At 41.0% G+C, this 17,306-nt stretch overlaps 1 protein-coding gene across 1 annotated transcript in view; it reads right to left on the bottom strand.

Annotated features, from left to right (window-relative positions):
- LRRTM4 (leucine rich repeat transmembrane neuronal 4) overlaps positions 1 to 17,306 on the bottom strand; it is a 527,460-nt gene that overhangs the window by 391,896 nt on the left and 118,258 nt on the right. The gene's annotated exons all lie outside the window — the stretch shown is intronic.

Here is a 17,306-nt window from a genome sequence, read left to right as displayed (position 1 = left end):
CTACATTATAGTCATATATACACCAGCCAGAACACTGTTTTTAGAGCAGAGTGGTGGTTGATAACCTAAATAATGAGCTGAAAAAATAGGAGGGAAAGACCAGCATATCAGGAGAAAGAGACAAGTTTGCTAAATGAATGTTTTTGTAAAAATATTCAACTTGACAAGTCCTAGAAGTTTAACTATTTAAAGGGAACTAGTCAGCTCAATTTGCTATATCAATGTTGCCAAGTACCTTTAGCACAGGATTTGGTAAGCCAAGAGTCAGTAAGGGTGTGCAAGGGCCGCGCTCCATCAATATTTTCAGCTAAGAAGAGGATTCTCTATACTTAGAGAAATCTTCTAGAATTCATCCCTTACTAAATGACTTTTTAACCCTAAACTGGGGTCTTCTGCAAGTTTGCGTTTATTGTTCATGTTTTTGGTACAACCTCCCCCCCCCTTCCCATATAGAGTAACATCGCTTCTTCTTGACTTCACCCATGGGCACAGGGGCACTATCATTCTATCCCTGTATGACTAGTAGGAGTGCTCACACCACAGATGTATAACTACTGTACTTGTCTTAGTTTATCGCTAGAGCTCTACAATTTACTCGAGAGCTTGTTATTCCAAGCACAGTTGGACCATGAGCTTTGACCTTTGAAGAAAACAGAAAGTTATACAGTCTTTTAAGAGCTATGCATAATACTGTATGCATAAAAATAAGAAAACTACTACTTTTAGAATAGACTCTTTGGTCTCATTCAGTGCAGCAAATAAACCAGCGCAGACCATTGCATCTTGACGTAAATGTAGTTTGTGTAATTCAGGTATTTGAAAGGCTGGAAGAACTTTGTAAGTGTCGATAAAACTCCCCACTGGATTCTTTGTTTAGCTCAGTGGATGTGACTCAGCATTGGCAGGCCTGAATGATTTTCCTAAATAAAAACAGCTTGACCTGCACTTCCTGCTCTTTTTCTACCTGCTGTAAAACCTCGGAACCTGTCTGACCTCTCCGTCTCCTTCATAAGCTCCTTGTGTTTAGAAGAAGCATTTTGGAATTCCCTCTCTGTATTAACCTCTAACACTTTCTGCTGCTAATACCCCCTCCCTGTACAAGAGAATGTATTCCACTTCATTTAGGACAAAGCTAAACCCGGCACAGATGGAGAACAGAGCAGGTCACGTCAGTTCAGCCAATGGATAAATACTAGCGCTGAGTTCAGCAAAGAGAAATCCACATAAAAGACCAGAGGTGTTAGCCGATTTATACAGAATCAGCTACCAAATGAAAATGATACAGTATCATATATATTGTATATCTAAAAATGCTCTCCTTCAATAAGTAACTCTTCACTGTTAGGCTAAGCCCCCGCTGTAGCCATTATCTGGAACCACGAAGGTCGTCAGGAGACAGGAGGCAGGAGGGAACTTCCTTAGTTGGCTTGTAGCCATAGATTTAGTCAGTGTTATTTGGCTTCAAGAGATGGTCAGATTCTTCAACCTGCTAATCCTCATTTCTGGAATCAGCACCAGTGGACTGGACAGCTCCACGCATTGCCAAGCTCAGGAAGGAGAAGGAAACAGGACATGTTAAAGGGTTATCCAGCGATCAAATAAACACGGCCACTTTCTTCCACAGACAACACAACTCTTGTCTCCAGTTCAGGTGTGGTTTGCTATTAAGCTCCATTCACTTCAATGGAACTTGGAGATGCAAAATCCCACCCAAACTGGAGACAAGTGTCATACTGTCGCTGGAAGAAAGTGGCAATGTTTTTCCCCTTTAAAACCCCACACCTAGCCACCACTGATTGTTTAGCTGGTATTTCCTTTGCCTTATTGGCTAATAATGACATGCTGCTGCTCAGTTTCCAATATGGATGGTGCTCTTGTTCATGCTCCACCAGCAAATAAGCAGTAGTGACTATCCCCACATCTATATGCTTACTGCACAGATTGTCAAGGGGGAGGTCACCACTGCTCAGTTGTGAGTGAAGCATTAACCAGAGCATGGCCCGCATTGAGAACTGAGCAGTGATGACTATTCCCTTGATAGTCCATAGACTTATTGCATAGGCTGTCAATAGGGAAGTCACCATTGCTGAGTTGTCAACGCATTGTGAACACAAACACTCTCCCCGTTGATAACAGAGCAGTGGTAACCGTGCCCTTGACAGTCTATGCAGTATAGAAAGCAAGAATGGGTGACAACCGCCCCTTAGTAGGGAAACCCGAAGATGAGTTGTAGTAGGGGGATGTACATTGCTTAACCAGTAGTCCCAGGTACTGGTGTAAGGACATCAATAGTAAAGGCATCCAATAGCATCCATAAACATGCAAAAATATCAAACTTCCATTGCATTGCCAAGCGAGATAGCAGCAATGTTTCAACCATACACTGACAGCTTGACAAAGGCCAATGTATGGTTGAAACGCTGCTGCTGCTATCTTGCTTGGTGATGCAATGAAAGTTTGCACATTGATGGAGTCTATACAGTATGTCATCAGCAATCTGCAGTACATCTGGAGTGACATCACTGCAGAACACCCAGTTAGTTCTTTAGGCATAACATGGTGTATACGATTTCCTGTAAGGCTCCCTTACGACATATACTTTGATGCAGCTCTTTCCACAGGCTTTATGTAGTAATAGTGTTGCATCCTTCTGACATCCCACTTTGGTCATGAAGTGTCCTCAACAAAGTTGGTTTATGTGATCAAAAAGTCTAAATGCGGAGAATCTCTTGAAATCCTCGTTATAAATGCATTCTAGTAACGTCCCAAACGCCTCCATGTTCTAAATAATGCAGCATTATCCAGAAACCCTGTATATATGGTAATGACTCTCTAGGTCACTGTATCTTTGTAATTTCTTTATACTGACAATACGACTGTTCTGATTCCACACCCCCAGTTCATAACCTTGCTTTGTTGAATATCATCTAATATTTTCCATTTTATTTCCACATGCAATTTACAATCTGAGGCTATAAATATTCTTGTGTGACTTTACGGCTGTACATATTTTATACTCGCTGCAGAATTGAGACATTTCCGCCAATAACTAGCTCAAGGTCACCATATATTGTGTGAAATGATGATCTTTTAGCCTCTTTATGTCAATTGCAGCCCATGAATATAGTGTTGTGCGTGTAACCTTGAATGTGTGCTCAGAGTTTTCAGGACTCCTGAACCGGTAATACCCCTAAGAGTGGCTAATGTCTGCCAGATAACATTATCCTGGATTGTTTTAAAGTAAACAATGATAAACTTAACATCAAGTTTCGAGTCCAACGTACTCTGAGCAGCGTGATATCAAGGATGATGTACCGCGACCTTTTGTGCAGTACATGGTAGAAGGATAACCTATAAACTTTCCAAAACTTCACTTCTATTTTTATTGCATTGCATATCCGTAGTCACTGCCTAGCCGCGACCTAAGACTAAGGTGATGCTGAAGTTTGTGCTATGGTTTAATGCCCAAGGAAAGAGTCCTGCTCAATTTTACTTTCTTTGACCTTTAGCGATGTTAATCTATGATGCATTAGATTCTCACTGACAGGAGTGGTGGAAGATATACTACCATTGACTCCTATTGCCTATTTAGCATTGTATAGAGTAAACTTTGTGCTTAAACTGGCTGAAAAGTTTTGTCTCATATAGTCTTAAGGGTTTTTTCTAAGATGACAATCTATGACCTATCTGTAGGGTTGGTGATAAATGTCTGACTGATGGGGACCACTACAGTTCATAAGGACAAGGATCCTAGGAGACCATTATTAAATGGAGTGGCACTCAAAATTATCTTTGGCAGTGCAAAAGCTTTTAAATAGCTTTTGGAACCCATGTACCTATGATCAATAGGGGTCCTAACAGTATGACGCTAACAGTCCGGATAATTATTACCTATCTTGTAAACTGATGTCACAAACTGATTTTGCTTTAAATTTTCCAAAATTTAAGACAAATTGCTGAAAGGAGCAGGGAGAAGGGAGAAGTCCCGTCTTCTGAATGAATCTGAATTGGCCTATAAAAATCAATTAAATTTGATGGCTAATTCAAGCAAATCCCCAAAAATTAATTTTAGGGGTTCACTTATCTCTAATAATAAGGTGTCAGCTTGGGAAAATTCCTCTAAGGCTGAGTTTACACTTATCCAGTTATCCGGCAGGCATTTCCTTCCTGTACAGTAGAAAAGCACCGGAGGGAAACGCATCTTTGAACTGATCCCATTGATCAGTATACAGACAGTGAACCCTTATACCAAAAAAGTATTAGTACTAAAAAAGGATACAATCTTTAATGGAATCCAATGTCTAAATGTTCAAATTATTTATTTATTTTTCTCACCCTACTTCCTTATTTATTTAATTTTATTTGTTAATTCTCCTGGTGTGTGTGTGTTTTTTTTTTAATCAGGGGGAAGATAATAAGGTGGATCCCTTCTCAGGTAGGAACGGAGCTATTTGGATGTTTGCTTCTGGAAATATGGAAAAACTTTAAGAATATGAATGGAAGACAGTAGAGAGGAAGGGAGGGGAAAGGGAGGGGGGTGGGGTTAGAGGGAAAGATTTGGATCATTTTTTTAAGTAAATGTTTGGAATAAAATGAAAAAGAGGAAAAAAAAAAGGATACAATCTTTAATGGAATCTAATGTCCAAATGTTGAGGTTATATATTCCATGCAACCATTTTATCATGAACTTGCTCTAACCTTCTTAATATTCCTACTAACAAGATTACATTGGGAGTCACCTGTCTCCAACCATATTGTCTACATATTACACAATGCGCTACACAGTAAAGGAAAAAAACTGAACCTTATAATGGGTTTTCTCTAATACCCAGCTCAAACCTTTGCATTTATAGGCATCCAATATGGGCTCCCAGTGCATTGTAAAGTTTCTCGCAAAGCCTATTTCCAAGTTATTCCTTACTGGAACATCTGCCTGAATCTAATTACCACCTGACCCCCTTCTCCTCTTCATAATGTTCCTTCCCTGAATTTTCCATAAAGTTCGAAACAGCTGAAACATGACAATAACGCTGTAAACTTTACAAGTCCCCTGTTTCTCTTCAAGATTGAGGAAATGACATTGGGTATGAGCAGGGTAATTACGTCGGATTCTCGCTTTCCTTCATATATAATTGTCCCATTTAATGCCACGCATACATTAGACTGCTTTAACCTCTAGCAAGGTTCACTATTAGGATCGTCATGTTCAGCCGGGAAGATGTAAGCAATGTTGAAATAAATACCACGTCTAATCTTTTCCGTTTCGATGGATCAGCACAACTCCTGTTCAAGACAGTGCATTAGTGTATTTTAATCTTTGCAAATAGAAGGGATGAGCTTAATGAGGCCAGATAAGAGCACTGTTTAATGGGACCATTTTAGTAGGCTTACTTAAAAGAGAGAAAGCTTGCTAAGCTGTTTACACGGTAGGGGCCGTGCGGCAGATTGCATACGAATGGAGTACTGATTGAAACAGGATTTCATCACAGCGGTGAACATTATATCTCTTGTCCTCCTTGGACAATTGGGTGGGAATGGTTACCTCAGGGGCCGTGCTGATAAGCCAGCTCTAATGAATTATGCGGGAATTAGCGGAATCGGGGGCGTTACACCAATTTAAACTAATTAACTTATCTCTTTATGACTGAAATGTTGGATTCATTGCGAGTCTTCACGCTGATTGTTGAACCGCAGATGAGATTATGGGAGCTGACTAGGCTGTTTCTGGACAAAAGTTTCTTGGGGCTTCGTACAAAGCTTCTTTTTTGGCGAGACAAAATGACTTAGGCTGAGTTCGCACTGCCTATGTTTTTGCGGTTCGCTTAACGGATCTGTTTTCAAAAGGTTACTTTTAAGGTAGAAAAAAATGTGGTCAACTGCGTTTTTTTGTATGCTAAAGAAAAACCCAACAACAACAAAGAATCCGTTCCGTATCGTGGAAGTCCGTGCATCCGTTTTTGCATCTGTTTTGCATCGTTTTTTCCCCCCCTATAAAACGGATACGTTAAACAGACTGTAAAAATGCAGTGTGAACCCAACCTTAATGTACCAAACTGTAAAGAGACCTTAAAGTGTCACTGTCCTTATAAATTTCAAAATCTAAATCAACAGTAGATGTGAAATAAAGCAAGTTTGCAATATAAAAGTAGTAGTAGTAGTAGTAGTAGTAGTAGTAGTAGTAGTAGTAGTAGTAGTATTTCTGGTAAACTTACCAGAAATCCAGGTCCAGTCTCCTGAAGGCAGATTTTCAGACTTGTGCTGGTTAAAAAAAAACAGACTAAACCCAGGAATTCCGGCCAGTACAGAGAATCACGGCTCAATGTGTCCATCAGTCATATTACTGCCTTCTCTCTGTAAGCACTCAGATGGCCTGGGATACACAGGACTTCCTGTTTTCTGACTCTTTGAAGAAAAAAAAACGGTCAGAAAACAGGAAATGCTGTGTTTTCCATGATAACTAAAAATAAATAAATAAAAGTAAATAATGAATGTATGTTACAAACTTGCTTTATATCACATCTACTGTTGATATACATTTAGGCTGGGTTCACACTACATATATTTCAGTCAGTATTGCGGTCCTCATATTGCAACCAAAACCAGGAGTGGATTAACCCCTTAAGGACAGAGCCTGAAATGGCCTTAATGACAGAGACAAATTTTATGAATATGACCAGTGTCACTTTATTCATTAATAACTTCGGGATGCTTTTACCTATCCGGCTGATTCTGAGATTGTTTTCTCGTGACATATTGTACTTTACATTTCTGGTAAATTGGAGTCGATACTCATAACAAATCTTTATGAAAAAAACCCAAATAATGTGAAAAAATGTGAAAAAATGCATTTTTCCAACTTTGAAACTTTTTTGCGTATACAGAAAGTGGTTATACCACATAAATTATATATTAAATAGCATTAGCAACATGTCTACTTTATGTTGGCGGCATTTATTAAACTATCTTTCATTTTTTTTAGACAATAGGAAGCTTAAAACATTAGCAGCAAATTTCCAAATTTTCAGTAAAATTTCAAAACCAGATATTTTTAGGGACCTGTTCAGGTCTAATCTGTAAGTGTACCCTGAGGTACGCTCACACAGTTTGTAGAATTTCACTCCATACCGTCATCTCTTATTGGGACGGTACTGGCAGAAAAGACGTGTCTGGGGGGCAGCGTACGCTACGCTACCCCCAGACACGTCACTGGATGATGAGGATGATGAGGATGAATGGAGGAAAGAAGGATCCCCCCATTCATCCTTACTGGCTGTTTCGGTGTCGGAGGCAATAACGTATTCCTCTGACGCCGAAAACACTCTGGGGGCCATCTTTATATGGGGATTGGTATATGGGGTATGTAGTGGTGTAGTGTCAAACTTTATTCAATGTAGTGTGGTGTAATGTAGTGTTTTTTACGTGTTTTTTTACAGTACGTATATAAAAAAAAACCTACGCCAACAAAGGAGTTGCTGATAAATGCCGCACTTATGTGTGGCACTTATAAGCAGACCGTGGCAGTAGAATATAGAAAAAAAACACCCTACGCCAAAAAGGAGGAGTTGCTGATTAGCAGCGCACTTTCGTGCGATGCTGATCAACACTCAGCGGCGATAAGGTGCGGAAAATAGAAAAAAAAAATTTGAAAAAAAAAAAAAAAAACCTTTTTCTACATTCTGAACATCCCTGTAGCTGCTGATAAGTGTATTACACATATCAGCCGCTAGAGGGCAGCAGAGCGTAAAATACGGAAAAAGCCGACGCTGGAGCCGAAAATAGCCGAGAGAAGCCGAACGTGACGTCACGGAGGAAGCCGAAGACCCGAACGAACACGAGGACGCCACGAACCCGGAAGACGCCGATCAGGAGCCTGGGACAGGTGAGTAATGTACAAATACCTGCTCTGGACCCCTCGGCTACCTAGCTGAGGGGTCCAGGGCAGGTATTTACTATTTTGTGGGACTCTGATTGCTGTGCCACCGGCCCGATCGCCGTGAACGGCCGGCCGGCCGTTCACGGCGATCGGGCCGGTGGCACGGTGACCACCATTACTTTTTACAGTAATGGCGGGCGGTGCCGTCCTCGGACAGCACCGACCGCCATTTTTTTCCGGGTCATCGGGTCACCGATGACCCGGAAAGGTTCCGATCGCCGCTATTGGCTGATCTGAATTGATCAGCCTATAGCGGCGATCGTAAGCACGGGGGGTGTTAACCACCCCCTGTGCCGTGAAGCTAAGATGGCCTGCTATGATTTATAGCAGGCCATCTTCCCCGACCGCTGTGTGTGAACACACAGCGATCGGGGAAACATCGGGCGTACCTATACGCCCGTTTGCGTTAAAGCCCACCCTGAGGGGGCGTATAGGTACGCCCGATGTCGTTAAGGGGTTAAAAACACAGAAAGGCTCTGTCCACACAATGTTGAAATTGAGTGGATGGCCGCCATATAACAGTAAATAGCCATTATTTCAATACCACAGCCGTTGTTTTAAAATACCAGCAAATATTTGCCATTATATGGCGGCCATCCACTCAATTTCAGCATTGTGTGAACAGATCCTTTCTGTGTTTTTAATCCACTCCTGGTTTTGGTTGCAATATGAGGACCACAATACTGACTGAAATATACGTAGTGTGAACCCAGCCTGAAAGTTATAACAGTGACACTTTGCTATGCTCTTGACTGGTGCTTATTTAAACCACTGGCAATATAAAATAGATTCCAGGGCCCTAATACGACACATACCTTTTATTTTGCTGTCTGTGCAGTGAAAATGCAGAAATTCTACTGTATATGAAGAGTCAGAGAGGCAGTGCCAAACCTAGAGTGCCACAGGCTGGCACACCTCTCTTCTCCGCCTCCAATCCTAATCATAGTAAATGACTCCACTGCTTGACACATCCTAAATCATTCACTGCATGTGTGCTGGAACTACGATTCACAATACATGCCCATGTGCAGTTGATATTCTTTATTCAGGGCCTCAAAAACGACAGAGAGGGGAGAAAAACACCACAAACACCTCCCTCCTCCCCCCAAAAATAAATAAATAAATAAATTTGAAAAAAAAAAAAAAAAAAAACGGCATGTGTGTAAAGCAGATCATAACCTTCTATTGACTTCCACCTAACATCTGGCCGCTAACAGTTTTGCAAATAAATAAATAAATAAAAATGGTTTTTGCTGCATTTTTTCCCGATGTTAAGGCAGTGTGAAGCCAGCCTAAATGCCCACTGATTTACAAGCTGTTTTGAAGGCTGGTTGTACAGGGAGTTTTTATACCTTATACCCTAATGTATTTTATAAAAACATAGGCCCCCACCTGCGCCTTATATAGCCCACAATATCCTTGGTCTTTCATTTTAATCGAGCTCTATGCTCCATTTCAGTAATTGAATCTCTGCCTTGATTCGGCCGAGGCTCGGACAGCGCATGAAATCTGTGTTTGAAAAAAGACAAATGCGATTTGATGCAGTTTTGCATATTTGCTTGAACCGCCTCTCAAAGTCCTTTGCAACAGAGCTGAGCATTAGACTGGCAATACTTAACTCTTTCATGACTGGTGACCTTCAAATCACCAGATAAAAATAGAAATAATCATCTTATGGAAAGCTTAATATCTTTTCCCTGGGGAAGCTTTAATTGCTGTTCACACTAGCGTTATGTATTTGTTCTGTCTCCAATGCACCAGTGAGAATAAAGCTTTATCCAGATGAAAATGGTAAAAAGAAAAAAATATATAGTTTTCATTGGTTGACTATAGCTAAAAACCTGTCCTGAGGTTTTGCCTTGGCTTGATATATCCCCATATTAACAGGGTGAGGTGACTAGATTTGGAATAAAAAAAACAACAACATGATTTCCCTATACTCTGTGGGTAGATGTTTATGCTATGCTTGCCACCCAGTGGCTGTCATGTGAATTGCACCCAGGAGATGTTTATGCTATGTTTGACCATCAATTGGTTGTGATGTGATCTGCATCAATTTAAGGGTTTCTGTATCATGTTGTAATATTGTATACGTGTTAATTTGTGACAGTCTACAGTAACGGTAAGGGTGGACACACAACAGCAGTGAGCCTAGAAGTCAGGACAAGAGAGAGACTTGTGCTGCTCCATAGAGGACTATATATACTAATACACTGTAACAGTGCAGCAGTTGTGTAGAAAAGACTAAGGTACAGTACTCTATAGTTCCTGAAAATATACAAATATATACAAAATATATCTTGAGACCAATGAGAATTATTTCCGCAATATTGGGCATTCCTTTAAGTTACAACTTTTACAGGGGATTCCCAGTAAAATAATATTATTTGCCTATCCATAGGATGGAGCATCAATAGTTAATTGATAACATGCCGATATCTCCGCAGAGGAAAGTAGTATCTGGCTTCATACTGCAGTGTTACTGCAGCCTCCTATTGAAGTGAATACTTCTAACCAGCAGGAATTGTACAAAGTGGAGAGCCCCTTTTAGGTACTAATAAAAACAAGGATGATATTGGTATATACGTTTAGGAGAAATATTGACAAAATGTTCAAATAAGCATAAAGAGGACAGAGAGGGGAGAGGTGTTTATGTCCACAGGCTGATGAATGGGCGACACAACAACCTAGCTGCCAAACTGTTAAAAGTCAGACCTTCCTGTCCCCAGTTCTATTAGGAAGTTCTGGAAGCCAAGTTTCTGAAGGAAGTGAAATACTCTGGATAAAGAGAAAAACATTTATAAAGTTGTGCGACATTAAACTATTTAGCTGGAGAAGTCATTTACAATTGGCTTATACAGAGTTATTGGTAAAGGTGATATCGTGAGATCTAGTGTATGTGCACACTACAGAATCCTAAAGGATCACCCGCCGCGGATTTCGCAGCGCGCCCCAGCTCGCGGACGCTGTTGGACGCACGCATCTCCGCTGGTCCCATAGGCTTAATTCTATGGTTTGCCAGATTCTGCCGTCTGCCTGAAGAATGAACCTGGAATCTGGCAAACCATAGAATGAAGCCTATGGGACCAGCGGAGATGCGTGCGTCTGCTAGCGGGGCGATATCATTCATGGATACTTGAAGTTCTGGACACAGAATGGATTTCACACTGATCATGTGAGCACACTTTAAGACAAGTACACTTTAAATTTATCCATCATTGATAGGTAAAAGAGATGAGCGAACCTGAGCATGCAGCATTTGATTACCAGTGTCTGGAGAAGTTAGATGCAACCCTAGAGAGTCAATGAAAACATGGATACCTCCATAGGCCTATGACTGTATCCATGTTTTCTAGGACTCCCTAGGGCTGCATTCAACCTCATCAGCCATCTGTAACCAAATGCTGTACACTCTAATACATGGGTCTCCAAACTGTGGCCCTCCAGCTGTTGCAAAACTACTTTTCCCATCATGCCTGGACAGCCAAATCCAAAGCTTTGAATCTTGGGGTCCTTCTAAGGAAACTGAGAAGGTACTGGGAGAGATTCATGACATGGTATATACACACCAGGTGTAAACTGTTTACAGCAACCAATCACAGCTCAGTTTCAGATCTGGTAAAATATAAGAGGAGCTGTGATTGGTTGCTGTGGGCAGTTTACTCCAGGTGTATATTTACACCCTTTCATAAATCTCCCCCACTCTGTTATGTTATGAGTAGTGTTGAGCAAACTTGCCGACAGTTCGGGTTCAGCAATGATAATCCAAATCAGAACGCTGAGCAGTTGACTCCTGGCGGCTGAAGAAGTTGGATGCCACCCTAAGGAGTCCTGGAAAACATGGATACATGGCATAATCTGTATCCATGTTTTCCTGGCAGTCTTGGGAAGTCCAATGCCGAACCCGAACTTTCGTCTGGTTTGCTCAACACTGGTTATGAGCATAGCCAACAATGCACTGTAGATGGGTGACTGGGTGACATCTATCTCTGTGTAGTCATGCTCTGCCCCCTCAGGCCTAGCACTAGGCATAGCTCACTGTATAGCATTTTCTGGAGTGTTCCTTTAAGTTGATGAGGGTCAATCATCAGAAACATCCAGACACTTTTTAGTAGCTAGAGAAGAAACACTACATTACACCACTACCGTACTATATTACACCATATTTCAGACAGCTGAATGTAAAGTATGGCTGCTAGTACCGAGTCCGCATCAACATTCGAGGCAAGGTTTACCCATTTTTCAGATCCTCACAAATCAGTTCAGCCGCGTTCCTGTATCATTCCGAGTCACATAAGTATGCAGAGAATTTACTTTCCTTCAGGACAAATATGGCTTCTTCCCACTGGCTACCTCTCACATTTATGTATATTCATGCAGATTGATGGGCACAGGTCTGCGGGTGACCTACCCACGGGGCAGATTTCAGGAACGTGAAGGCTCATAACACTGTTTTTTAATAAATGTATAAATAATGTATTGTCAAAGTGAGGAAAACAAAAGCAGGCATTTCATCCGGATTCATCTAACCGGCTCCGCAGTCATCTTATTAATAATATTATGTACTGGATGTAACTGGGGGATGCAGCCAAGAAATTCTGCAAAGTCTGCTTGATGGTTAACACTTTACCTTCCCACCTTGGGTTGTACTTGAAATCTTGGCATTCAGCCATTACAGAGGACTCACTGCAATATGAAATACTATGTGTTCCCATAGGAAAGACTTGATTCTATATCCAGGGCTGCTATGGACTGTATATTCCTGTAGATGTGAATGGGAAATGATGGGTTTCTTTTAGGTAACACATTAATGAGCTCCACTAGACACATCTACTGGTAGTGCTCTGTCCAAAAATTACACATGTATAATAAGAAAAAGAAAAATATCATCATATCGCTAGGACAAAAACTACTGACACAGTGCTCTCTGCTGCCACCTCTGTCCAAGTCAGGAACTGTCCAGATCAGTAGTAAATTCCCATAGAAAACCTCTTCTGCTTAGGGCAGTTCCTGGTGGCAGCAAAGAACGCTGTGTCAGACAGGGAAGAATGCACCACTTCCTGCAGGACATACAGCAGCTGATAAGTATTGAGAGGCTTCAGATTTTAAAATAGAATTAATTTACACATCTGAATAACTTTCTGGCACCAGTTGATTTGAAAACTTTTTTTTGTTGTTCCTCCAGAGTACCCCTTTAATAGCAGATAAGTATTTCTTATGATGCTTGAGTATTTTGGACTGTCCTGAAGAGTTTGCCCCCTCTTAGTGACTTGATGATATTTAATATACTTAAAAAACACACAGTCCTCTATTCCTCCCCAATGAGATGATACTATTGGAGAGGTTCTTCTTTCTGCATTGAGTAGCCATTGAATGACACCCGACACACTGGGAACATTTTAGAGACACAATATCTATTTATAGAGCCAGCGCCACAAGCATGGAGAGATACTCCAGCCAGAGGTCTCCTCGCTCATATTCCCCTATCACAAGCCGCGACCCCAGCATTGATCTTCTCCTTCACCTTCTCTGCCTGCCAGTCTCTTCTCCACAAAGCATGGCTCTCGGCGCCTCTGATACACTCATTAAAACAGGGTGGAACCTAAGATAAGAGGTAAGGACTTTCTGAGATGAGAAAAGCATCAGATTTTAACAATGTACAGTACAGGGAAGGGACCCAATACTATTGTATAACTCAAGGGCTTCTAAATCATACAGGCAGCTGCTACACTGAGAAGGAAAACAGGTTGGGTGGGCATCTATTTTATTTTTTTTCCCCGTCAGCCATGTAAACTTCCTAAGGGCTACAAGCTACATTGTTAGTGAATAATGCAAATAATGTATAGGTGTACTAGTCATTTGTGGGGAATAGAGATGAGCGTAACTCGGGCATGCTCAAGTCCAGCCATTTACCCTTTAATTACAGTTGGCTGAAGAAGTTGGATGCAGCTTTAAGGCTGCCTGAAAAACATAGATCCAGCCATAGGCCATAGGATGTATCCATGTTTTCCTGGACTCCCTAGGGCTGTATCCAACTTCTTCAGCCACCGTTAATCAAATGCTGAACGATTGGACCCAAGCATGCTCGAGGCGCTCATCTCTGGTGGAAAACTAATCATATGTTATAGTATATCTTCCTTTTCTCCTAATAGGATTGTTTTCTAATCCTGGATAACCACTTTAAGGGTGAACATTTGCATTAAAGGAGAAGTTTTTCAAATCCAGCAGCCAGAAGGGGCAGGGGGGATGTGATAAAAAGTATGAACTTACCTTTTCCTTTGCCCACGGTGAGCTGGGGTGAGATGCCACTCCAACCAATGTTTAGCTGAGCAACCAGTCCATCAGTCGGGACAGACTGCCCCCCCCCCGAGTCAAGATGACATCATAATTCGGGGGAAAATGCCTCAAGGCAGGGGTTTTAGGGCTGGTCCCCCCGCCTACCACGGGAACAATGAGGGGTAAGGTTGTATTTGTAATCGAATTCCCCCCTGCCCCTGCTGGCTGCCGGATTTTATAAATCGCCTGACTTTAAATATTAGGCTGGGTTCACACTACATAGATTTCAGTCAGTATTGTGGTCCTCATATTGCAACCAAAACCAGGAGTGGATTAAAAACAAAGAAAGGCTCTGTTCACACAATGTTGAAATTGAGTGGATGGCCGCCATTTATTGGCAAATATTTGCTGTTATTTTAGAACAACGGCTGTTATATTGAAATAATGGCCGTTATTTACTGTTATATGGCGGCCATCCACTCAATTTCACCATTGTGTGAACAGATCCTTTCTGTGTTTTTAATCCACTCCTGGTTTTGGTTGCAATATGAGGACCACAATACTGACTGAAATATACGTAGTGTGAACACAGCCGCAAGGTGTTAGTATTCAGTATTACTATAAAGAAACTGCTTTATAAATCTACCAAGCCATGCTAGCAATTGTATACAAAGCCATCCTATCCATTACAACCTTGATTTTGTGGGAAATAGTATGGCTTTCCTATACCCCAGCTGGACTGTCACAGAATGGTGAATCTCTTCCAGCTTCCACATACAATTCCTATAAGCTGTGATAAAATGCCATGACCTATTTAGACATATTAAAAAGTACAAAAGGTTAAAAAGAAAAAAACATAAAACATAAAAAAGACATATACAAATAAAAAGACATATACAAATACTCAATGAAACAAAATAACAATAAAAGTTTGTTACCAAGGGTTAAGGGAACTTAATAAATCATTTAAAAAATAATAATAAAATCTAGAACGGCTGTAGTACGTGATCCATGATCCATGACAGGCAATGAGAATGTGTGGTTTAAAAAAAAAAAAAAAAAAAAACATTCTGCTCGACTATTTCCAAACTGATGGAAATCATTACTGCATATCATGAAATGTGGTGCACCATGTACACAGATATTAAAGCGGACCTGTCAGCAGCTTTTTGCTGACTAAAGTAAAGTCAGTGTGCCATAGAGCTTCTTATCCTGTATAACTCTTATTTCAATATGTTGCTCCAGCATCAAGATATAAGCTTTAGGAGTGTTGTGCCCCACAGGGCATTCTTCTGCACTGCAAAAGCCCTGCCACATTCAACCCCTTTTCTCCAAACACCTATGTAGCCATAAGTAAACATCCACACAGTTTAGGTTGATAGGAAAAACATTGCTGGGCTTTTGCAGCACAGGGGAACACCCCATGATTTTTATCTTTTAATTTGCATAGATCTTCTAAAGCTTATATCTCAGCACTGGAGTGATGGATTGAAATAAGAGTTATATCTTAGGATTCTGTATAAAAAGCCCTATTGTACACTGACTTTACTTTATTCAGCAAAAAGCTGCTGGCTGCTTCCCTGTAAGTGTTTAGAACAGTTTCAAACCATAGTTGTTGTTTTCTTTTTTTACATGGGGCGCTGTCCATTGTCAGCTGGATGGCCTTTTTTATTATTATTCATGATCTCGAAAATTCTGGGGCAGCACAAATTGTTGTTTGTTGGCAGCATACTTCCCTGTTTAAACATGAACAATAATGGGAGTGAATCATAGCAAGAACCATTCAGTAATTGCTCATTTGGCCCTGTACTGACTTGTACTGACTGTACTTGTTGTGTAAAGGCTCCTTTTAACAAGCACCAATCATCTTTAGCAGTGTCCGTCTTGGGCAATGTTCTGCCTGTGTTAAAAGAGTATAATCGGCATGTGGCACTGTAAATGTAGACACAAGAAGGTTATGACATTAGAGATGAGTGAACCTTGATCACACTCGGGTTCGTTACAATCTAAGCGTGCGGCATTCGATTACGGATGAATTACTGAAGAAGTTGAATGAAGCCTTAGGAAGTCCTGGAAAACATGGATACAGCCTATGGCCTATGGTTGTATCCATGCTTTCCAGGCAGCCTTAGGGCTGCATCCAACTTCTTCACTCACTGGTAATAAAATGCTGCACGCTTAGGATGAGACGAACCCATGCGTGTTTAAGGTTCACACATCTGTATTTGACTTTTTGACATAAAATTTCCAAATTTATTGTAGTACAAAAAGCCACCTCAGTGGCAAGTTAAACTTTGCTCCACAATTACTGGTCTGGGTGTGAGAGCTAATGTAAAGTATACAATGATGCATACAGTGTATGCATCACTGCTCACATAAACATTTGTTTAGATCACACCCACCCTGTGCACCTACCTAGTCCATTTATAATGCTGGTGTTTTCTAGGAAGAGGGTCCTTTCGGCCTCCTTACATACTGGTTACCAGACGAGATGGCACCCTACAAATAAAGGGGATCCCCCTCTTTAGAAATGTTTCAATGAGGTCACAGCCAGCCACATGTGTGTATTATATGGATTTTAATAGATGTCATCACACCCTGTGATGGCACTGCAAGGTGAACCCCATATGGCTCTCACATAGGGTCAGAATACCGTATTTACTATGGACCTTTCTATACACAGGGGATTTTTCCAAACCATTTAAATGCATAAGGCTACATCTCTAAAGTACAATAGCCATTAATAATGACAAGGACTACAAAAGTATATGATCACGTCAAGTCATGCATTATAAGAATGGTCAGAGCAGGATCAGTAGCTTATTATTATTTTTTTTTAGGCCGGAGTGACGCTGCCAGTATTGCTTTGTAGCTATTTTTCAAGATCATGCAGGTTTTCAATTAATCAAAGTCATTTTGGCTAGGCGGCAAAAATCAATGTGTCTGCAAGGATACAGTGAACAAGAAGCCGAGGAGGGGAGTGGGGGGGGGGGGGGAGATTATCAAATAGAAAGTCATAGGAGATATGTGCGCTGACACTGAGTACAGGAGAGACGGTATGGATTCTGTATGGTACTTTGGGCTATTAAATCGAAGA

This window comes from Dendropsophus ebraccatus, chromosome 1 (assembly GCF_027789765.1).
Source record: "Dendropsophus ebraccatus isolate aDenEbr1 chromosome 1, aDenEbr1.pat, whole genome shotgun sequence".
NCBI lineage: Eukaryota > Metazoa > Chordata > Amphibia > Anura > Hylidae > Dendropsophus > Dendropsophus ebraccatus.
This window is presented reverse-complemented; position numbering and strand designations above follow the sequence as displayed.